Source organism: Leuciscus leuciscus, assembly GCF_965113295.1.
Source record: "Leuciscus leuciscus genome assembly, chromosome: 5".
NCBI lineage: Eukaryota > Metazoa > Chordata > Actinopteri > Cypriniformes > Leuciscidae > Leuciscus > Leuciscus leuciscus.
Window position 1 is genome coordinate 33,248,178 of NC_138729.1, and position 19,835 is coordinate 33,268,012.

General features: G+C 35.2%; 1 protein-coding gene across 4 annotated transcripts in view; it reads right to left on the reverse strand.

Annotated features, from left to right (window-relative positions):
* The window catches only part of camkk1a (calcium/calmodulin-dependent protein kinase kinase 1, alpha a), a 130,895-nt gene that overhangs the window by 71,161 nt on the left and 39,899 nt on the right, over nt 1-19,835 (reverse strand). For 3 of the 4 annotated variants that reach the window (XM_082170658.1, XM_082170661.1, XM_082170659.1), the window contains exon 2: nt 12,587-12,643. The gene's annotated coding sequence lies outside the window, so the exon portion shown is untranslated. Of the gene's footprint in view, nt 1-12,586; nt 12,644-18,510; nt 19,026-19,835 lie in introns of those variants that run through there. The other variant, XM_082170660.1, reaches the window with a different exon arrangement.

A 19,835-nucleotide genomic window follows, 5' to 3' on the forward strand; every position in this document is an offset into this window, starting at 1 on the left:
TCACTGACAGCACAAATGTGTTCAGTAATCATTCCAACACTATCTACAAGCATCTGAAATGAATCGTTACAAGAGCGCAATGTAGCAAACACTGCATATTACATCCAGGAGGCAGACACACACCTTTGGCTTGTCAAAATCCAGTGCGCTCGGCAAAATCATGTGCAGGAGCGCTCCACTATACGAAACAATTACGTTCACTGGAAACAACATGATAGTGAGTAGAGGCAAACACGCACAGCTGATTTTCTACATTTCTAAATGTATACCAGCTAGCAGCTAGTATATAAAATTCTCTTTGTGCAACTTAATGCCAGTGTTGAACAGAAGAAAAAAAAAATCCTATTTTGATCTGGAAACTTCACTTCCTCCTGGGCAGATGGGCATCTTATAATAATGTAAGTGAGACACCATCAGAGAATTCTTGGTTCATCTTTAAAAATAGAGATTTTGACTCATCCAGACACATTCTTTCGCAACCATGGAAAGTGAGAGACTAATGTTACATGCTACAAGTCTTAAATGCCCTAAAATGACCTCTGTCCATATATCTTCTCATGCGATCGGTGTTAGGCGTCACTCTAGTCGCTCACGCAGATCTCTGTAACAAGAGATGAATCACTAGGCCCATATGGAACCTGCACCTGCAATTATCTCATCTATGAATGTTTTCTTGTTTGTGTGTTTTTTCCTCTTATAATTGGAACTTAGAGTTAGATAGGAGGGCAAATCTGAATAAAATTAATTTGGCTAATTTGGAAAACCTTTTAGTTCCTGTATGCTGAAGTGTGTTAATTAGATAATGAGATTAGATAATTCTGTTTATTCACAGAATTATCATAATTTCACAGAAAGTGTGCAAAAAAAGTGCACACATTCTAACTCTTTTTGAAAATCTTTTGGCCCAATTCTAAAGCAGGATAACAGATGGCAGATAAAGCAAAAGTATGGTTGAGTATACTTATAATGAATTCAGTACTGGAATCTAATGATAAAAAGAGTTTAATCAAAAAAACTATTTTATCCAGTATCTGTAGGCGCTATTTTTATGGTGGCCCGCTTTGTGTCTAACCAGTGTTGGGGGTAATGCATTACAAGTAACTTGAGTTATGCAATCAGACTACTTTTCTCAAGTAACTAGTAAAGTAATGCGTAAATTTACAACAAAATATCTGAGTTATGCTGGGTACACACCAAAAGATAATCGGGCTGATTTTGGGCCGATTTCCCCCCTTCCGACAATCCTAGCTATGTCCCGATTATCTTGATGGTTCAACAGATTATTTTATCAGATTTTCCCTTGGTGTGAGGTGTGTTAAGAGTGTCCGAACCTGCTCGGAAGAACGTCGGAGCCGTTCCGATCGCGAATCGTAAATATTAAACGTGTTTAATATTTACGATCAGAAATCCTGATGTGTGGGGGGAACTCCGAGGACAAACACGCGCACGCTCTGGAGATTATCACGTGAAACGAAACAATATCCAATCAGAAAGCGAGATGATGGAAGACACGGTCATTCTCACACACACACACACACACACTTGCAGGAAGCTTAATGTTAAGATTTAGTATTCATAAGTGTAAATTTCGAGGAAACAAGCCTTTGTTTTTCATTTTAAGAGCAGAAATTTTACAATACCTAAACACAATATTGGATTTGAAAAATAAGAAAGCTGCAAAGTGCGTTTCAATCTGTAAACATTTTCAAATTTTTGTTTAACTTTTAAGTTTGTCACTGTTTATGTATATGTCTTTTTATGTTTGTTTATCGGCTTTACTCTTTGTACCCCCCTGACTGTAATTGTATAATTCTTAAAATCAATAAAAAAATAAAAAAAATAAATAAAAAAAAGCTGAGTGTTAAGGGTTCAGTGAGGTTCTATAGACTAGAGGGATTAAATAACTTTTTCTAAAGAGACAATAAATCCAATAAAGAATAAATAAAGACAATACAGAATGAATATATTTCTGTATAAAAGGTTATATATAATGGTAGGTACAATGGTTTTTTCACGTGAATTTTCTGTGAAAATCATTCCAAACACTATCGCAATTTCTTCCTGCATATCGTCCGTCATGCTTATTCTGAAGTCTCACGATATTTTGCGAGATTTCCTGTGTTCATAGTCGAGACTCTGGTTGAAAATCTGTTTGTGTGTGGTGTGCTGTCTTTGTCACATCATGGCACACCACACACTTTAGGAGCAAAACGCTTAAATCTAGGATTTTTTGTCCTCATGTTTGTGGTCTGTCACATTTTGAAAATCTTATAAGATGTAAAAAATCTTTTGGTGTGTACCCAGCATAAGGTTACTTAGTTTTTCCATTTATTGACTGACAGCTCTTCTGTCCCTATGTTGAGAGAAATCGTGAGTAAATGCAGAAGCGTTGTGTGCGCTGTGTGAACATGATGGTTATTGTAGATTTAGTATAAATGTGAGCAAGCATTTACTCATCTCACTTGCCCAAAAACAGATTCAGTATTCCTCAACATGAATAAAAACAGTGAAATGCAATTTCAGAATATTACGCAAACCTGCAATAATTAAATATATTAAATTACACAAACATACTTAGTATTTAATCTCAATTTATTAACCACTGTCTTTGCTGCTGACTTTGGATGAGCCACTTCAACCATACTAATCAGCAAAAATTACTTTAGATAAACCACATTTGTGTTTCATTTTTTAACATTTATATTGTAAGCGTGTTGAACATTCTTCTCCAATCCAGAATGGCAGAACCACTGAAAGGTTTATTTTTAACTGCGCACTCTCTACTGTACAGGCATGAATTTGAATTTCTTTCAAATTTCTTTATTCATTTCACTATTAGTGTGAAAGGGCCTTTACATTTGCCAAAAATATTACTTTTTTGTTGTTGTTATTAAACCCAACAAGCAAGCAAAGCCCAGGTGAGAAGAAAGTTACGCAAAAGCAATGTAGCGCAGTAATGTAACACAATTAGTTGTAATTGCAATGCATTACTTTTAAAAGTAAGCAACATGCTAACATCAAACCCTTTTTAACACGATCTGTATGTACAATTGTATGATAAATGTAGCTTTTTTAGCTCAAATCATGCTAAATACTTTTGAGGCTAGTCCGTTACATCGCGATTTCTCCCAATCTCCTCCCCATTCTGTCTCTGGTAAGCTAGCAAGAGCTGACTTTCTAAACTCTTCTAGACAGGCCTGTCAGCTCATGCTAAAGAGAACATAACTCACATCGTGTTTTTCTGAGTTTGCATTCACAGATGCTTCAGTTGTTCTCCCAGGTGCTGGATATCCATTTCAATCCATGACATCTGTATGCAGTGTGCAGACTTTAGTGCGCGCACACGCACACACACACACACACACACTTTCTTCCTGTACTGGCAGAGCTGAGCTCAAGCAGGCGTCCTTGTAGAAGCAAAGTGCATTTATGCGGCTGTTAAAGAGAGTCCCTCCGGATGAGGAGGAATTCATAGAGCAGAGTGAAGGATATGTGAAGAGGGAAAACAGGAGGAGGAGAGGTGAACGGCTGCAACGCTACATGCCCACGTTCTGCCTCCTCTCACTTCAATTCAGCACCAAAGCTTTGATGCAAACTGTGAGGGAACAGCGCCCAAACGGTTCTAGCGCTGTATCAGTCAGTGGGTGGTGATCTAGAGCGGGAACCATGTGCTATTAGACAAGATAAACAGCAAACTAGCGCTTGACTAAACACAGGGAGAAAGATGTGCTTTGAAATAGAACATAATAAATGGTGTGTCACCATAAACTTTAAAATCGTTTTGCAGTCTACAACAGTGGTTCTCAACTAGTGAGTGCTCTTATTGAGTCATAGAAAAAATGCTAAAGCAATTATTAAAAATGCAACTAACTATATGATCATCCATATTTAGGACAACACAATAAATGTTTACTTTTTAAAAGGGGGGAAAATGCTGTCACGTCCATATGTCACTTGGTAGAAGCTAATAAGGCAGATGCCAACATGGACAGGTTGCGTAACATGCCCTTATCCTCAAAAATAATGAACAAAAATACATTCCAAAAAATCTTGTTTTCCAGAAAAAAAAAGAAAAGAAAAAAAAAGCATCCATAAAATATGATACATTTAGTTGAGCAACACAATGACAAGGATATTAAGTCTTGTTTTCTGATAAATTACTGTGAATATATATATATTCATTCTATATGTATACATTTACAAATTTTATAAGATAAAATGTATATTATATATATATATATATATATATATATATATATATATATATATATATATTTACATACAGTATTATATATAAATAAATGTATTAGTTTAGTAACAGTGTAAATTAATAACAGTAAATTAGTAAACATTAATAAAATGTAAATTAGTAACAGTTTAGGCTGTCCAAAATGTGTTTTGTGCATTGAATTATTAATTAGCTGCTAAGAGAATGGAACAAAAAAACATTAAAATCATACAAAGGCTATAAATCTATGGAAGTAGAATAATGTCAAATGTTTTTGAAATAAAAAGCCTGTTGAATTGCACTACTTGAAAAAAAATAGGCATTGCATTAACCATGCTTGCATTTTAATGCATTGTATTTTTAGTGCTTACATTTTTATGGGCTGAAATTCAACATGGTTGAATATTTAAGCTGTGAATATTTCAATTAAAAACATTTCAAACACCTTTTCATTATTAAAAATTCAATAATCCATATTCACCTTTCATATTTCACTTCCAAAATATTCAAACTGTTTAAAAATACAACCAATAATATTCAACAGGCAATTTTCGGTCCATTTTATTTCGCTTTGCAAATTCGCTTCCACAAATTCAGTGGTTCAAATTCGACAGTAAATTCAACATTGACGTCCAGGAACTGCAGGAAAAGCAGTAGATTGCCGAGCATACTCTCCATCTGCTGTTAGTCGACCTCACCATCAGATGGTGCAAAAGCGCTTGTTGTTGATGAAGACATTCATTCATAAAATGAAAATGATTATCTGTGTCAGTATATGCGGAAAAGATGATAAACACACAAAAGCTGTGTTTATGTTTCATTCAATAACTTCATTGTTACTTTTCCTGTGTATTCTACATGTCATCAGCTTTCTCTACCATGAACGGGATTATAATCGGTTTCCCTCAATACCTCATACTCAAGGATTTCCCTTCCGTTGATACAGTGATATGAAAGACCAATCTTGCACCTTATTAGGGAAGTAGGCTGTAGGCTATTTTATAGGCTAGTACAGGCAAGAAGATGGACTCAGAATATGAACTTAACGCGCAAAGTTTCATGCTGAGCGTTTCGTGATATACTGGCATAAAATCAACACATACATATATATATATATATAGTATGCATACGTGTATTGCATTAGCTTAAACTGTCACAGCACTTGCATATTGTCCTCCTATTGTTAGTTTAACTGTAAATCGCTTTGGATAAAAGCGTCTGCTAAATGGCTAAATGTAAAAATTGGCTTGATATTGGACATTAGCACATTTAGGGACCGTCTCTAAAGTTGCATACAACATTGGCATACATGTTTCTAACTTCAATAGCAAACTTAAATGTATTTGAATAAATATCAAAAATCCAAAGGGTGCGCATTATGCCTGACACTAAATGAACACTTTACAGTTGGTTTTATGACTGTAAGTCGTTCTATTCAAATGCTATCGGAGTTAGAAACGTGTATACCAAAGTCGTATACACTTTAGAGACGGCCCCTAAATGTGCGAATGTCCAACATCAAGCCAACTTTATGCCAATCTATCACTGGGAAACGCTCAGCATTAAGCTTTGCGCGTTATTCTGAGTCCATCTGCTTGCCTGCGAGTTTGGTCTTTTACATCACTGTAGTCCATTAAGCTATGTTAAGCATTGTATATGTCCAGCAGGGGAATCCTTAAGTATTGAGGGAAACCCTAATAGCCTGCATGCAGCACATCCACAATATAAAGTTAAGGCAACTAAACAACCAAGAGAAATATATGTCAACCTCAAAAATGTAACATTGGATCTGCATATCCGCATCGGGGAATAACATTATAATCTCGTTCACGGTAGAGAAAGATGCATGTAGGCTACACAGGAAAAGTAACCGTGAAGACACTGAATTTAACATAAATCAGCCGTCATAATAATCACAAATACACTTACATTGCTGTAAATGAGTTTTATGAATGAATGACTTGTTCTAACTGTTGCTGGTCTTCAACACGCGCTTTTGCACCATCTGATGGTGAGGTCGACTAACAGCAGATGGAGAGTATGCTCGGCAATCTACTGCTTTTCCTGCAGTTCCTTTTTTTTTTTTTTTTTTTTTTTTTTTTTTTATTGAGATAACAGAAAGGGGGGAATACAGAGACATTTGAATCCGTAAAACAAAAAGATTAAAATTCTACATCTTACATCACATATCAATCATGTTACTAATACATTAAGTATTCTTTTCAACAGTTTAGATGTTTTTAGAGCTTTTCGATTGTTTTGTATTGAAGTTAGAGAGTCATAAAAATTCTTCAGATCAATGGAAAATAGTCTACCATTTGGTACAGTCGACATACATCTTGCTTTATGTATATGATATTTTCCAAATAGAATGAGAAGTTTAATTATTTTATCCATTTCTAATAAGCCAGTATCACAATCCATAAACAAGACCATTACATCAGTTATTGTAACAAACTTATAAAATAACTCAAAAATAAACCATGAAACTTGGGACCAAAATAATTTAGTATAGTTACAACTGAAAAATAAGTGTACAATTGTTTCATTTTCTTCTTTACAGAAACTGCATAATGGCGAAAACCCTTCTTTAAACTTACTAATAAAATCATTACATGGATAATATCGGTTTATTATTTTAAAGTGAGTTTCTTTGACTTTATTAGGAATTACATATTTATTTATATCGGACCACAAATTCTTAAAACCAAGGAAGTGGTAATCCTGTTTCCACTTTACCATTGCCTTAGGTGAAGAACTTTTTTCTTTGGTTAAAATTCTTCTAATATATATATTATTAAATTTTTTATCTCTAATGGAAAGGCCCCCAACAGTCAGACTAGGAAGAGAGCCAATTACAGGATTATACACCTTTTCGTTTTTTATAAGATAAAGTAGTTTCGGGGAGATACAATGAATAAGTTTAAAGTATTCTTTAGAAGACACATTTGTCCCAAGATAATTAACAAATTCGTTGTAATTATATAGGTCACCTGATTGATTTAACAAATCTGTAACAAAAATTAAACCTTTGTTAAACCAATCGTTCCAAAAAATGGTTTTGTTTTTGAATAATACATATTGGTTATTCCAAATAATACAGGAATGGGGAGAGAAATTGTGTTTGTAAATTAATTTCCATATATTCAAAGCTTGTTTGTGAAAGTTAGACAACTTAATTGGGAGTTTAGTACATTTAAAATCACAAGCAAGTAGAAAATTAAGACCACCACATTCTTTGAAGACTAAATTGGGAATGAAAAACCATGGAAGGTTATTTTCACAAAGACAATGTTTGATCCAATTCATTTTAAATATATTATTGATAGTGTCAAAGTCTAAGGCATTTAGTCCTCCTTCTGATACGCTTCTAATTATGGTTTTCCTTTTAATATATTCTGTTTTGTTTCTCCAAATAAATTTAAATACGATTTTTTCAACTGCGGCACACATTTTAGAATCTACATAAAGAGATAACGCTGGATATACAATTCTGGAGATCCCTTCGGCCTTTGAAATCAATACACGACCATGAATAGATAAATTTCTTTGGAGCCAACAGTTAAAGATATTTCTTGTTTTTTGTATTCTTTGCAAAAAATTCTCTGTTAGTCTCTCTGTGTCTGACTTACTAATTACAATACCCAAGTATCTGACTGATTGCTTAACCTGTATTCCAGATATACTTGAGTCTTCAAGTTGGTGTACAGCCATTATCTCACTCTTAGATTGATTCACAGATAGACCTGATGCATCAGAGAACAATTTGAGTGCCTCCAAAATAACAGGGACCTGATCTCTGTTTTTCAAAAATAAACAAGTGTCATCAGCAAGTTGACTAATAGTTAAAGTGAAATCTCCCATCTCAATACCTTTAATTTGAGAGCAATGTAGAGTGTAAAGATTCAAAGTTTCGGCTACTACTAAAAATAAAAATGGGGAAATAGGGCATCCCTGTCTAATGCCTCTTTGGATAACAAAACGAGAAGATGTACCACTGGATAAAGAAACACTACTTGAAATATTTTTATAGAATGTGTGCACCATATTTGTAAAAGTTGGGCCAAAACCAAAATGATCAAGAGCTTGATACATAAAATTGTGCTCTACTGTATCGAAAGCCTTACAAAAATCTAAAAACAAAATAAGAGCTTCCTCATTTACCAAATCTGAATAATCTAAAAGGTCTAAGACCAGTCTAATATTGTTTGAAATTTTTCTTCCCTTCATAAATCCAGACTGTGTGACAGATATGATTTCCTCCAAACATGGTTTTAACCTATTGGCGTAAAGAGATGCTAACAATTTGTAATCCGAGTTAAGCAGTGTGATTGGGCGCCAGTTATCTAAATGCAAAACGTCTTTATTTGGTTTTGGAACTAGTGATATTACTCCCTGTTTCATAGATTCTGTAAGTTCTCCATTTGCTGCACACTCATTGAACACATTCAACATAAACTCTCTAATTTCTTCCCAAAAACATCTATAAAACTCAAACGGTAAACCATCGGGTCCTGGGCTTTTGTTAAAAGGTGTCTTTTTAACGATATCATCTAATTCTTTCAATGACATCTCCTCTTCACAAAGGTTTTTGCTGTTTATACTTATACTAGGAGTGTAAGGCTGTATCCTGTTAAAAAATAAATCACTTGAATCAGGATTAAAGGATGATGTATATAATTTTTGGTAAAAATCTGAAACAAATTTTGAAATTATTTTGTCATCTGATATAAGAGTGTTATCAATATACAAAGAGGAAATTTTTTTTAGTTCGGCTCGTTTTTTTTCCAAATTGAAGAAATATGCAGAGTTTTTTTCTCCGGCTTCTAGCCATTTGGCCCTAGATCTAATGAAGGCCCCTTTAGCCTTTTCTATATAAAAGGAGTCTAATTTTTCTCTTAATAAGTATAAACTTTCTTTCTCTGCATCATTTGGATTGGCAAGACAAGAAATGCGGTTAATTTCTTTCAATATAAATTCAAATTGTAATCCTTTTGATTTTAAAAGATCTTTACTAAATTTAATAGAAAACTTTCGACACTCATATTTAAACAATTCCCAGTTTAAGGTATGAGAAATATTAGTTTGTTTTTTTAAAGAATCAATTATGCCTTTAATACCCAAACAATAATCAGAATTATTTAATAAAGAGCTATTCAATTTCCAATATCCTGGTTTCCTAAATAAGTTATAATTGATGTCAGAAATTTCTAACTCGATACCTGCATGATCAGTTAAAGGTGCATTGGAAATAGAACAGGATTTAACAGAAGAAATCAGATTATCAGATATCAACCAAAAATCAATACGTGATTTTTGTGTCAAATCAGATTTAAACCAAGTGAAGGAAGGGGAAGAGTCATTATGTAAGAATCTATGAATATCTACCAACGAGAGACTGGAACATATATCACTAATTATTTTGTTAACAGTAGTAGTGCCATATTTTGGAGGAAATCTATCATAGCATAAATCAGGAGCCTCATTAAAGTCCCCGCCCATAATTAGTGACGTAGATGGGTATTTTGTTTTTAAAGAAAGTAATTTGGAGGATAAATCTGTAAAGAGACAACTATTAAGACTGGATCTGTTAAAGCCATAGATATTTGCTAAAACAACAATATTTTCCCCAAACTGGATAACAATAATTAACCACCTGCCTTCATTCGAACAAAGTGTTTCAAGTACAGTGTAATTAAAGTTCTGATTAAATAAAATCATAACCCCAGCAGAATTATTGGAACCATGACTATAGATAATTTTACTCCCCCACTGATTCAACCAGAAACTTTCGTCTTTCACAACTGAATGCGTTTCTTGTAAAAAATAGACATCTCTGCTTTTTGATTTACAGAAAAGAAATAAAGCTTTACGTTTGGTTAAGTCTCGGATTCCCCTAACATTGAGTGAAAAACAGTTCAACTTAAATGACATAAAACAAACAACAAGAACGTGTAACCAAAATCTAGTGTTTAGTAAATAAAACTAAACTCCTAAATGGATTAAGGTAGAAAAGAGAGAGTGCAATACTTATCCAGACCTCCTCACTGTAGTAAGAACGAGTTTAACATTTCTCTAATCTAGGTTGGAACCCTAACAAGAAATAAGTTCCATGAGGATGAAAAACCTCACAGAATGTTATAGAGACACGGTAAAGAGTCACTTATATGTTGTCAACTGTAATTTTCTTCCCGTCGATGATGGCAGCTGAACCCTGAAACCCTGCACGTTTACCTTCCAGTCTAGCTTGGTTCACGAGTGGCCACAGTTTGTTTCGAGCCTCCCTTGCGCGTTGTGTTAAGTCCTCCGTTATCCTGATATTCTTTTGTTTGAGAATTTCGGAACGCTTTGCGTCGGCCCAGATGAGGTCACGGTGCGTGCGAGAGATGAACTGCACAATAATACGACGAGGCTGATTGGCTTTCTTCCCAAGCCTGTGGGCCACGTCGATTGATGACTGGAGAACATCTGCTAGAGATGGTGAAACAAAGCGCAATATTTCCATCACAGCCATCTTTACATTCTCACCTTCCACTTCAGGGATACCAGCAATCCTTAAGTTCCACCGTCTTTTGTATGCCTCCAATTCATCCAGCTTTTCCCACAGTTGTTTGTTTTCGGTCTTTAGCGATGTAACTTGATCCTTCATCACACTGGAGTTTGTAACGGCAAGATCGGCCTTGTCAGAGATCGCGTCCATTTTAGTTCCGAGTTCAGCGATGCGGTTTGAGTTACAGGAGACAGAGTTTTCAATCGCCGTTAATTTCTCTAAAAAATCGTCTTGTTTTTTCCCTAGTTTCTCAATTGCTTCCAAGAGAACAGCATTTGATGGCTCTGTAGTATGGCGTCGCATCTTCGATTGTGGGCTCTTTGTGGGAGTAACAGGTAACGTTGAGAGAGCAGATTTATCCTCCTGCACCGGTGGCGACGTGTAATCATGCACACGTTTTACTGCTAAAGCGTCTTCCATATGTTGCAATGAGGGAAATAAATATTATGACGAGACCGAATTGTTATAGGTCTAACCGATAGAAAGAGCAGTCACTTCTCAAATAGCAACTAACATAGGCCTACAGGTTAATTTCCAAAAAAGTGCGTATAGGAAACATCCATCATCTTCAAAAAAAAAAAATCCCGTAGTAAGGGTTCTTAATTTCGTATTATTTAGTGCCGATTTTACTCACATGAGGACAGGTTAGGTCAAGAATTGCACATAAAAGCTTAAGAGCAACTAACAGCACGACTCACACAGGCGCCATCTTGGCCCATCTTTCTTCCTGCAGTTCCTGGACGTCAATGTTGAATTTACTGTCGAATTTGAACCACTGAATTTGTGGAAGCGAATTTGCAAAGCGAAATAAAATGGACCGAAAATTGCCTGTTGAATATTATTGGTTGTATTTTTAAACAGTTTGAATATTTTGGAAGTGAAATATGAAAGGTGAATATGGATTATTGAATTTTTAATAATGAAAAGGTGTTTTGAAATGTTTTTAATTGAAATATTCACAGCTTAAATATTCAACCATGTTGAATTTCAGCCCATAAAAATGTAAGCACTAAAAATACAATGCATTAAAATGCAAGCATGGTTAATGCAATGCCTATTTTTTTTCAAGTAGTGCAATTCAACAGGCTTTTTATTTCAAAAACATTTGACATTATTCTACTTCCATATAAATCACACTTTTGCTTTTGTTTATACATTTACAAAATTGTCGATTAACCAGCTGTAGTGAAACCAGTAGCAAAGCCTAAATCAACACTTATTTTACAGACAGTAAAGGGTAGTCGTGGTTTAACCTAGCAGAAAACATGACTGAGAGGTTTTTCATAATATCCTGTTTTCTAAAGCATGTTATTGGGGTTTGGCTACAAAAAAAAAAAAATTATTAAACCCAAACTGTTTCTAGTTACTGTACATCCAAATGCATAGAAAAATCTTGCTACAAAACATGAAGCACTACAGTACAGTTTTACCGTCTGAAGAGTCCATAAACAGCTATTACTTTCCCTTTAAGAGGCTGGTAAGCACTGAGGGAGAGTGGGAGCACTGATGAGATGAATATTGACAGGCTTTAAACTACTGGAGCGCACGGTGATTGAGGACACGGCCAATGTACATGCAGATGAATACAAGTGGGATTTCACACATGGAGGAACAGCTAGACAGATTACAGTACGAGTGTTTAATAGACGTTTAATAGAAGTAGAAGCTTCCCTTTTAGACCGATCCACAAACAACTTGATGTAATCAGGTGTAAAGTGTGATGATATAAAGGACCTGTCAAAAATAATTGTAAAACTAAGGCAGTGATAATAAAGTGGATCTTATCAAGTAGATGAAGTAGGACTCACCTCAGTGTTGCAGCGTTCAACGTTTCTTCCACTAGTCTCCCTACAGCATAAAGCAACCTGTGAGTGATACAAAAAAAAAAAACTGTTAACCAAGAATGAGTTTATGTCAACACAAGGAGAACAGTATGTGCTTGAAAACCCGTTATTAAAAATAAATAAATATTGTGTACCCATCCTGAAACATGAGCTTTACTTCCTTCTCAAAGTACATAGATGATAGCACTGCTTGGAAGATATACAAGTAATCAAAAGATTATACGTTCGAATATTTTGAAGGTGATCAACAGGTGATTTAGCATTTATAATCTGTATGATGGAAAATGGATAATAACAGGGTAAGGGCGCAATTTACTAAGACGAATGAATCAGCTCTTTAAAAAAACACTGCTGCACACTGCATCTAGATATATGCATGATTATAACACTCTTCTCCATCATTTGATGAATTACTGCAACCATGATCACTACAATAAGCACACAAATCTTTTGAAAGAAATTTTATTTATCTCCTTTTGCTACATTAATAACACTTGGTTAAATAGCACTGAGTTTTGTGAATAAGACCATATCTACAGTGGCAAACCACAGTAACTCGTTTGATCAAAATAGCGTTATGACTAAAAATCAAGACTCTTAGATTATGATCTTTCTTGAGGTTTTACTCAACTATGTTCAGGGAAAGCTTTGTGCTGATAAAAATCAATTTTGATATAAAAATTCAACCCAGAAACCTTGAAGCCATCTTTCTCAGTTTCAGTTTGGCATTGTTAGTGTGTGCAGTACTGTATAATAAGCTGTATAATAAGCCAAGGCATTTTTTTTTAAAAGTATAGCTTATATATAAAACACAAACAAGCAAGCAAAGCCCAGGTGAGGAAAAAGTAACGGTTTATATATAACTTAATTTTAAAACACACAGCACTGTGCTACTTATACTACTGTTAAAAGATTTGGGGTCAAGAAGATTATTCTTTTCTTGAAAGAAAATACTTTTAATCACCAAGAAAACATTAAATAAATCAAAATTGTCAGTAAAGATGTTAATGTTACAACAAAACAAAAATAATCTATTTAAAATAAAAGCTGTTCTTGCCAAATAATTTTGTCATTTTAATACCGTAACCATGTTTAGTGTATTCTTCATTCTTAAATATCCCCTCCGGCCATCACTTTTGCCCACTGTATGCCAATGCTCATTCAAACCAAGTTTTCCTAATTACAATTATTACATGCAGAACTCGAGACAGATGGTTACCGGGGAATTTCTAAACTTAGTAAACGCAAGTGTCTTCACTCAGTAAGAGAAGAATTACAGTCCTCTTTTACAGCAGGAATCCAGACTGCCATCTTCTCAGAAGTATGATGTGGACAAAAAGACCACAAAAAGGTCAAGCACTCGGACTCCGCAAGCAAGAGAACCATCCAAAACAACTTGTCTGCCTCCTCCAGAAAAGATGTTTGGGTCTGTTGACTGCAGAGAGCTCAGACATTATGTTGGCTAGGCCTGGATTTCAGAGCAAATGTTGGATGCGGCGATTGTCACAGGGCTCTTGAGTCTGGTTTGCTGTCTTAAGCCAGGAGTCTTAATTTCAAACATGAAACTGCACCATTAAAACCTATTCAAGTCAGCAAGGGAACAAAACAGAGCTGCCAGCCGACTCAATTGGGATGGGGATTTCAGAGGAGGCTGTCAGAGAATGCCAGCGTGAGAGGATGAACGGACAAATGATGACTATTCTCAGAGAGAAACTTCAATTGTACGCTCTGCAGTGATGAAAGAAAGAATTGAACATATCAGCTATACAACAGAGAGAGAAAGAAAAAGAGAGATGCCCTATTGAATATCAGGCAGGTACAACAAAGGCAACAGCTTAGAGATGGTCTCAAACCAGACACTAATTTAAACACATTACTGTGCATGAAGACTGCAGGGTCCCCTCAGCAAATGGTCCAGGGCAGGGCCTCTCTGGTATCCATCTACTTAAAGGGCCCCCTGGAACATGAAATGTGAATTTAGTGGGCACTTATAAGTAACAGCAATACCTTTTATGGCTTACACAGTCTGACATGCTCATATCATCAACCTACATGAACAAGAGATACTTTGTGCCAAAGTTCAGAGATTCAATTAAACAACTGTTTATCATTGTTAGAATGTATATTAAATAAAACAAATGAAATTAATGATTTTGTCACAACAATATATCATTTATTTGATTGTTATTACTGGGCAAGTACTGTACATTTATACCCCTTCTGGGCATTAAAAAGTGAGTAAAAAGAGAAATGCTGCATTTATTTGATCAAAAATACAGTGAAAAACGTAATATTGTGAACCATTTTTACAATTTAAAAGAACTGTTTTCTATTCAAATATAATTTCAAATGTATTTTTTCCTGTGATCATTACTCCAATCTTCAGTGTCACATGATCCAACAGAAATCATTCTAATATATACTTATTATCATTGTTAAAAACAGCTGCTGAACATTTTGGTGGATTTTTCCCCCTCGGGATTCTTTAATGAATAGAAAGTTCAAAAGAACAATTTATTTCAAATATTTTGTAACATTATAATTGTCCTGTCCCATTTGATTAATTTAATGCATTCCTGAATAAAAGTAATAATTTCTATGAAAAAAAATACCATGCTGACCCCACATTCAGTTAATTCCTCATGAATTATTAAATTATGGCTAAATAATATTTAAATAAATGATAAATAAAATACTTAAAAGCACTAATGGCTGCATGAGAAAAGCATGTAGCATTTACTCCTATCTCGTGTGTGGCTGTTTCTACCTGTAAAATACAACACCATTAAAACTGAACCTGAATTTTCTTAAGACTTATACAAGATACACTATGTGAAGTTCACAGATCACACATCCAGCTAACAGCTTTAATGTCTGAAGCCCCTGGGCATGTGCTCTGACCTACAGACAGCATTACTGCTTGTTATGGCCAGACATAACAGCTTTAGCATTGATGTGTGTGTCTGTGCATTTCTGTGAATGTATAGCATTCACAGCCAACTGTTAAACCCGCATCTTTTGTTCACTGTACATGTATAATGTAGCTACACTAATAAGAAAATACCATGATTTTAAAGGACATGTAGCACGTTAATAATTCGTAATGAGGGAACGTGTTTAATGTATGTAACACTATCTGGTTAATTAGTAAAATGGTGGACTCTTGATCTACATATCGAGCCAGTACACTGAATGAAGGAGAGCTTTATTCATACAGTAATGGACAGCAGAATCCTCACTGCTGATGTGGTGTGATCAGATTGATTCATTAATCACTGGTAATCCCACACTAAGAACGGACACAATGTGAGGACAGAGAGGAACAGGCTGGAGTGACAACAGGAAGTTGATGACAACAGGGAGAAAAAAAAAAAACAGTGTGACAGGGGAATAGGAAAAATAAAGGCTGTAAATCATTTAAAATTGTTCCTCAAATTATTTACATGATATTCATCACAATTACTGTAACCACTGAGAAAATCCCACAAATAAATATATTTTAAAGACATCACTGTGGCAGATGAAAGCAATGAATAGAGTAAAGTTGGGCGATATGCTAGCCTATAGTCATATCGTCAGCCTTATTTGATCATTCATTTACTTGTTTATTTAATAATTTACTTATGTCGTTCTATTATTGTGGGAAATGAGAATCTTTTTCTATCATTTTGCAAGCAAAGTTGGAGTTGGTGATGAAGAAAAATGTCACATTGCATAGAATTTTTATTTAGATATCACACATGCAATTTGCAAGTAGACTGCTTCACTATACTTTTGTGTTGTGTCTCATCTCAACTGCACCACATTTTTAAGATGTTGTCAAGTTGCTTGTTACTTCCATTGTAAGAAACAAATTATGTTTTAAAGGTCAATTTTTAAAAACTGACAAGAAAATGAAGAGATGTGATGGGAAAATCATAGGAAGCGGTCTCAGCATCTACTTTATAATCAACAACAGCTTTATATTGCATCCATTAAGCCATTAAGAAGGATCCATTTCAAACAACACACACACACACACACACACACACACACACACACACACACACACACACACACACACACACACACACACACACACACACACACACACACACACACACACACACACACACACACACACACACACACTTGTGCTAATGTGAGTGCAGTTCACATGGGGGCAGCAAGCAGGGGACATTCATTCTGCTCTCTACACTTATTCTACTAACATCCTCCTCTTTATCTGGAGCATCTCATCTTGCCTCCTTACTGACTCATTTTAAAAGCTTAATTTAAATTCATAAAATCAGACAATCATAGATGATTTTAAATGGTTTTAAAGACATTAGACACTAAGAAAATCTGCCCAAAAAAGAGTTCATTATGGATGTATAGATAACAAACACCATCTCCGAAACTCTGCAGAATAGCTGACAAAAAGCAACACATTTCTCTCTTTACCAATAAAGCCACCTCTTTCTTAAATTACACAAATCAACCTAATAAAGCACAAAATGAAAGCATGTCAATTCAGTTTTGTCAGTGAAATTTGCATTGTCTTTAGAACAAAAGTGGCAGTAGAAACTTTTACATTGTTATATTTTGTTACAATTTCCACATTGATAAGAAGAAATGTAAATCAGCATATTAGAATGATTTACATTTACATTTATTCATTTAGCTGACGCTTTTATACAAAGCGACTTACAATTGCTATATATGTCAGAGGTCGCACGCCTCTGGAGCAACTAGGGGTTAAGTGTCTTGCTCAGGGACACATTGGTGTCTCACAGTGGATTCGAACCCGGGTCTCTCACACCAAAGGCATGTGTCTTATCCATTGCGCTACCACCACCCCATTTGGATCCAATGGGATTGATTTCTGACCGTGACTGCTGAAAATTCAGCTTTGCTTTCACAGGAATAAATTGTGTTTTTAAATATATGATATATTAAAATATAAAACCATTTAAAGTTAAAAACTTAAAAAATTCAAAAACATTACAAATATTTCACAAGACATTAAAAACTGTTTATATTATTTATTATAAAGCTTGTATTATGTTTTATGCTGTAGAATTCTGTTTGATAGATGTGTGACATACGAAAGTACTTTCTTAAACTATACAGGATTCATATCTCAATATTTCTCAATGTTCCTTACATGTTCGGTGGAGGGTACATTAGTGAAATTAAAGCTGAAATTAACCATGATAAATGAAATGAAAGTGTCAGTTGAGGTCAGGGGTAAAATTGGATTACACACTTGGGAATCAATCAAGCTTGAGATATGGTTTCATTTACAACTAAAAGGCAAATAAGCAAAAAGGACACACAAAGACCAAATCATTTTGTTCTATATAACCACATAATTTCATCTAGAAACTCACCAAAGCCAGTTTCAACCAGTTGAACAGGGCGTAGTAAGGTATTGCTACTCCTATCAAGAAACAGTTGGTGTTCACATTGTCAAATCTCAAACTATTTTTCTATCCTGCATTTATATACAGCATCTCTGGAACGCTCAACACACATTTTCATTTACATTTATATTTGCATTTAGCAGACACTTATCCAAAGCAACTTACAAGAGTGTGTCAGGTTTGAGTGTGTCAAGCTGTAATCGGGGTCACTTTAATTGAATAACGCAGATTATCTCAGTGAAGCTACTATAGCCACGGTCACTCACTCTATATCACTGTTGTCATAGAGAGAAGACATACGAAACATCGTCCTTCCACAGACTCTAATAAGACGAGTCAGAGACATATTTAAGAAAAAAATTGCAGCAGGCACCTTCCCTGCCAAATCCTGAGCTGACCTCTATGTGCCCTACTAACCCCGAGCTAGTGAATTTGGGATTAGCGGATGGAGAGAGATGAAAGCGCCTCGTTTCATTTACTCACATGGACCGAGAGCTTCCTGAGTGGTCGGCTGGTGGATGGAGGCATGATCCGTTCAATAGGGAGGGGACCCAGATGAAGAAGAACCCATTGTTCATAACATGGGACATCCAGGGTGTTCCCCTCCCTGCACTGCATAAGACGTTGCTAAGACCTCCAGTGCGTCCCTTTGTACAGGTCACCGCCTGTCTAGGAATAGGGCAACCAGTGTGGGTGGGGCATAAGAGGAGGAGCTTCTGGTGTTTTCCCCATTTCCCAAATCCAAATAAAACTTGCGGACCTGCATAACCAGCTCACAGGATGTGCTTGAGTTAAAGCAAGCTGTGGGGATCAGATCCATCTGGGGATATCCCAACTGAAAAAAGCTCTAGAAACAGTTAGGATGCATTAGAGAGAAAACACACACACACACAGCACTAAATTTAGCTGATGGTAATCATCATTCATAAATGATGAATGGTGGAAATGAATGCTTGTCCTGAGAGAGTCTGGACCTCACCCAACTCAAACTGTGTGCCTCTAAAAACAGCTCTTACTACCCCATTAAAAGTCCTTCAAGCTGCTGAATGTACCTTTTTTACATAACTTACTGAGACGCAAGACATTACCATGTTCTCTGTGGTCTGGCATTTAAAGAAACAATGAAAAAGTTAAATGTGGAAAATGCAACAATAACAGGGTCTTCTGCACATTCGTCCTCCTGTTAGTTTGGCTTCCTGGCTGCTCTATCGGATGCAAAAGGACATTTTAATGAGGAGACTTACTCTCACAAATCCACAAAGGATTTAGATGTCTCAAAGCTTGACAGTGTGGGCGAAGACAGACCTGTGTTTGGACAGCTATCACTCAAGAACAGCTGAATCAGTAACACTTTACAATACAGTAAAATGTTTAATTAGCTAATATTAGTTAATTAGATAATTAGTTAATTAGTTGCATTAGATAACACAAATTAATACTGGACAAACATTTCATTGTACAGCATTTAATAATTAATGTTTATTCATTCATAATTAGTGATTTGATGCTGAAAAACATATTGCTTCTTAATATTTTTGTGGAAACCGTAAAAGATTTCTTAAGGATTCTTGAAAAGTATTATTCTTTGTTAGTTTATGATACCTAGTGCACTCACTTATCTGAACAAACTGAACCTTATTGTACAGTGTATGAACAATGAATGAATGATCAGTGAGATGGATTGTCCATTTAAATACAAATGTAAACAGTCCATTTTTTTTCTTCATGGAAAATAACTAATATGGATGCAAAAACTAGACTACATTTAACGAGATCTTGTTATTGGAAAAGAAAATTGGTGAGCTTCT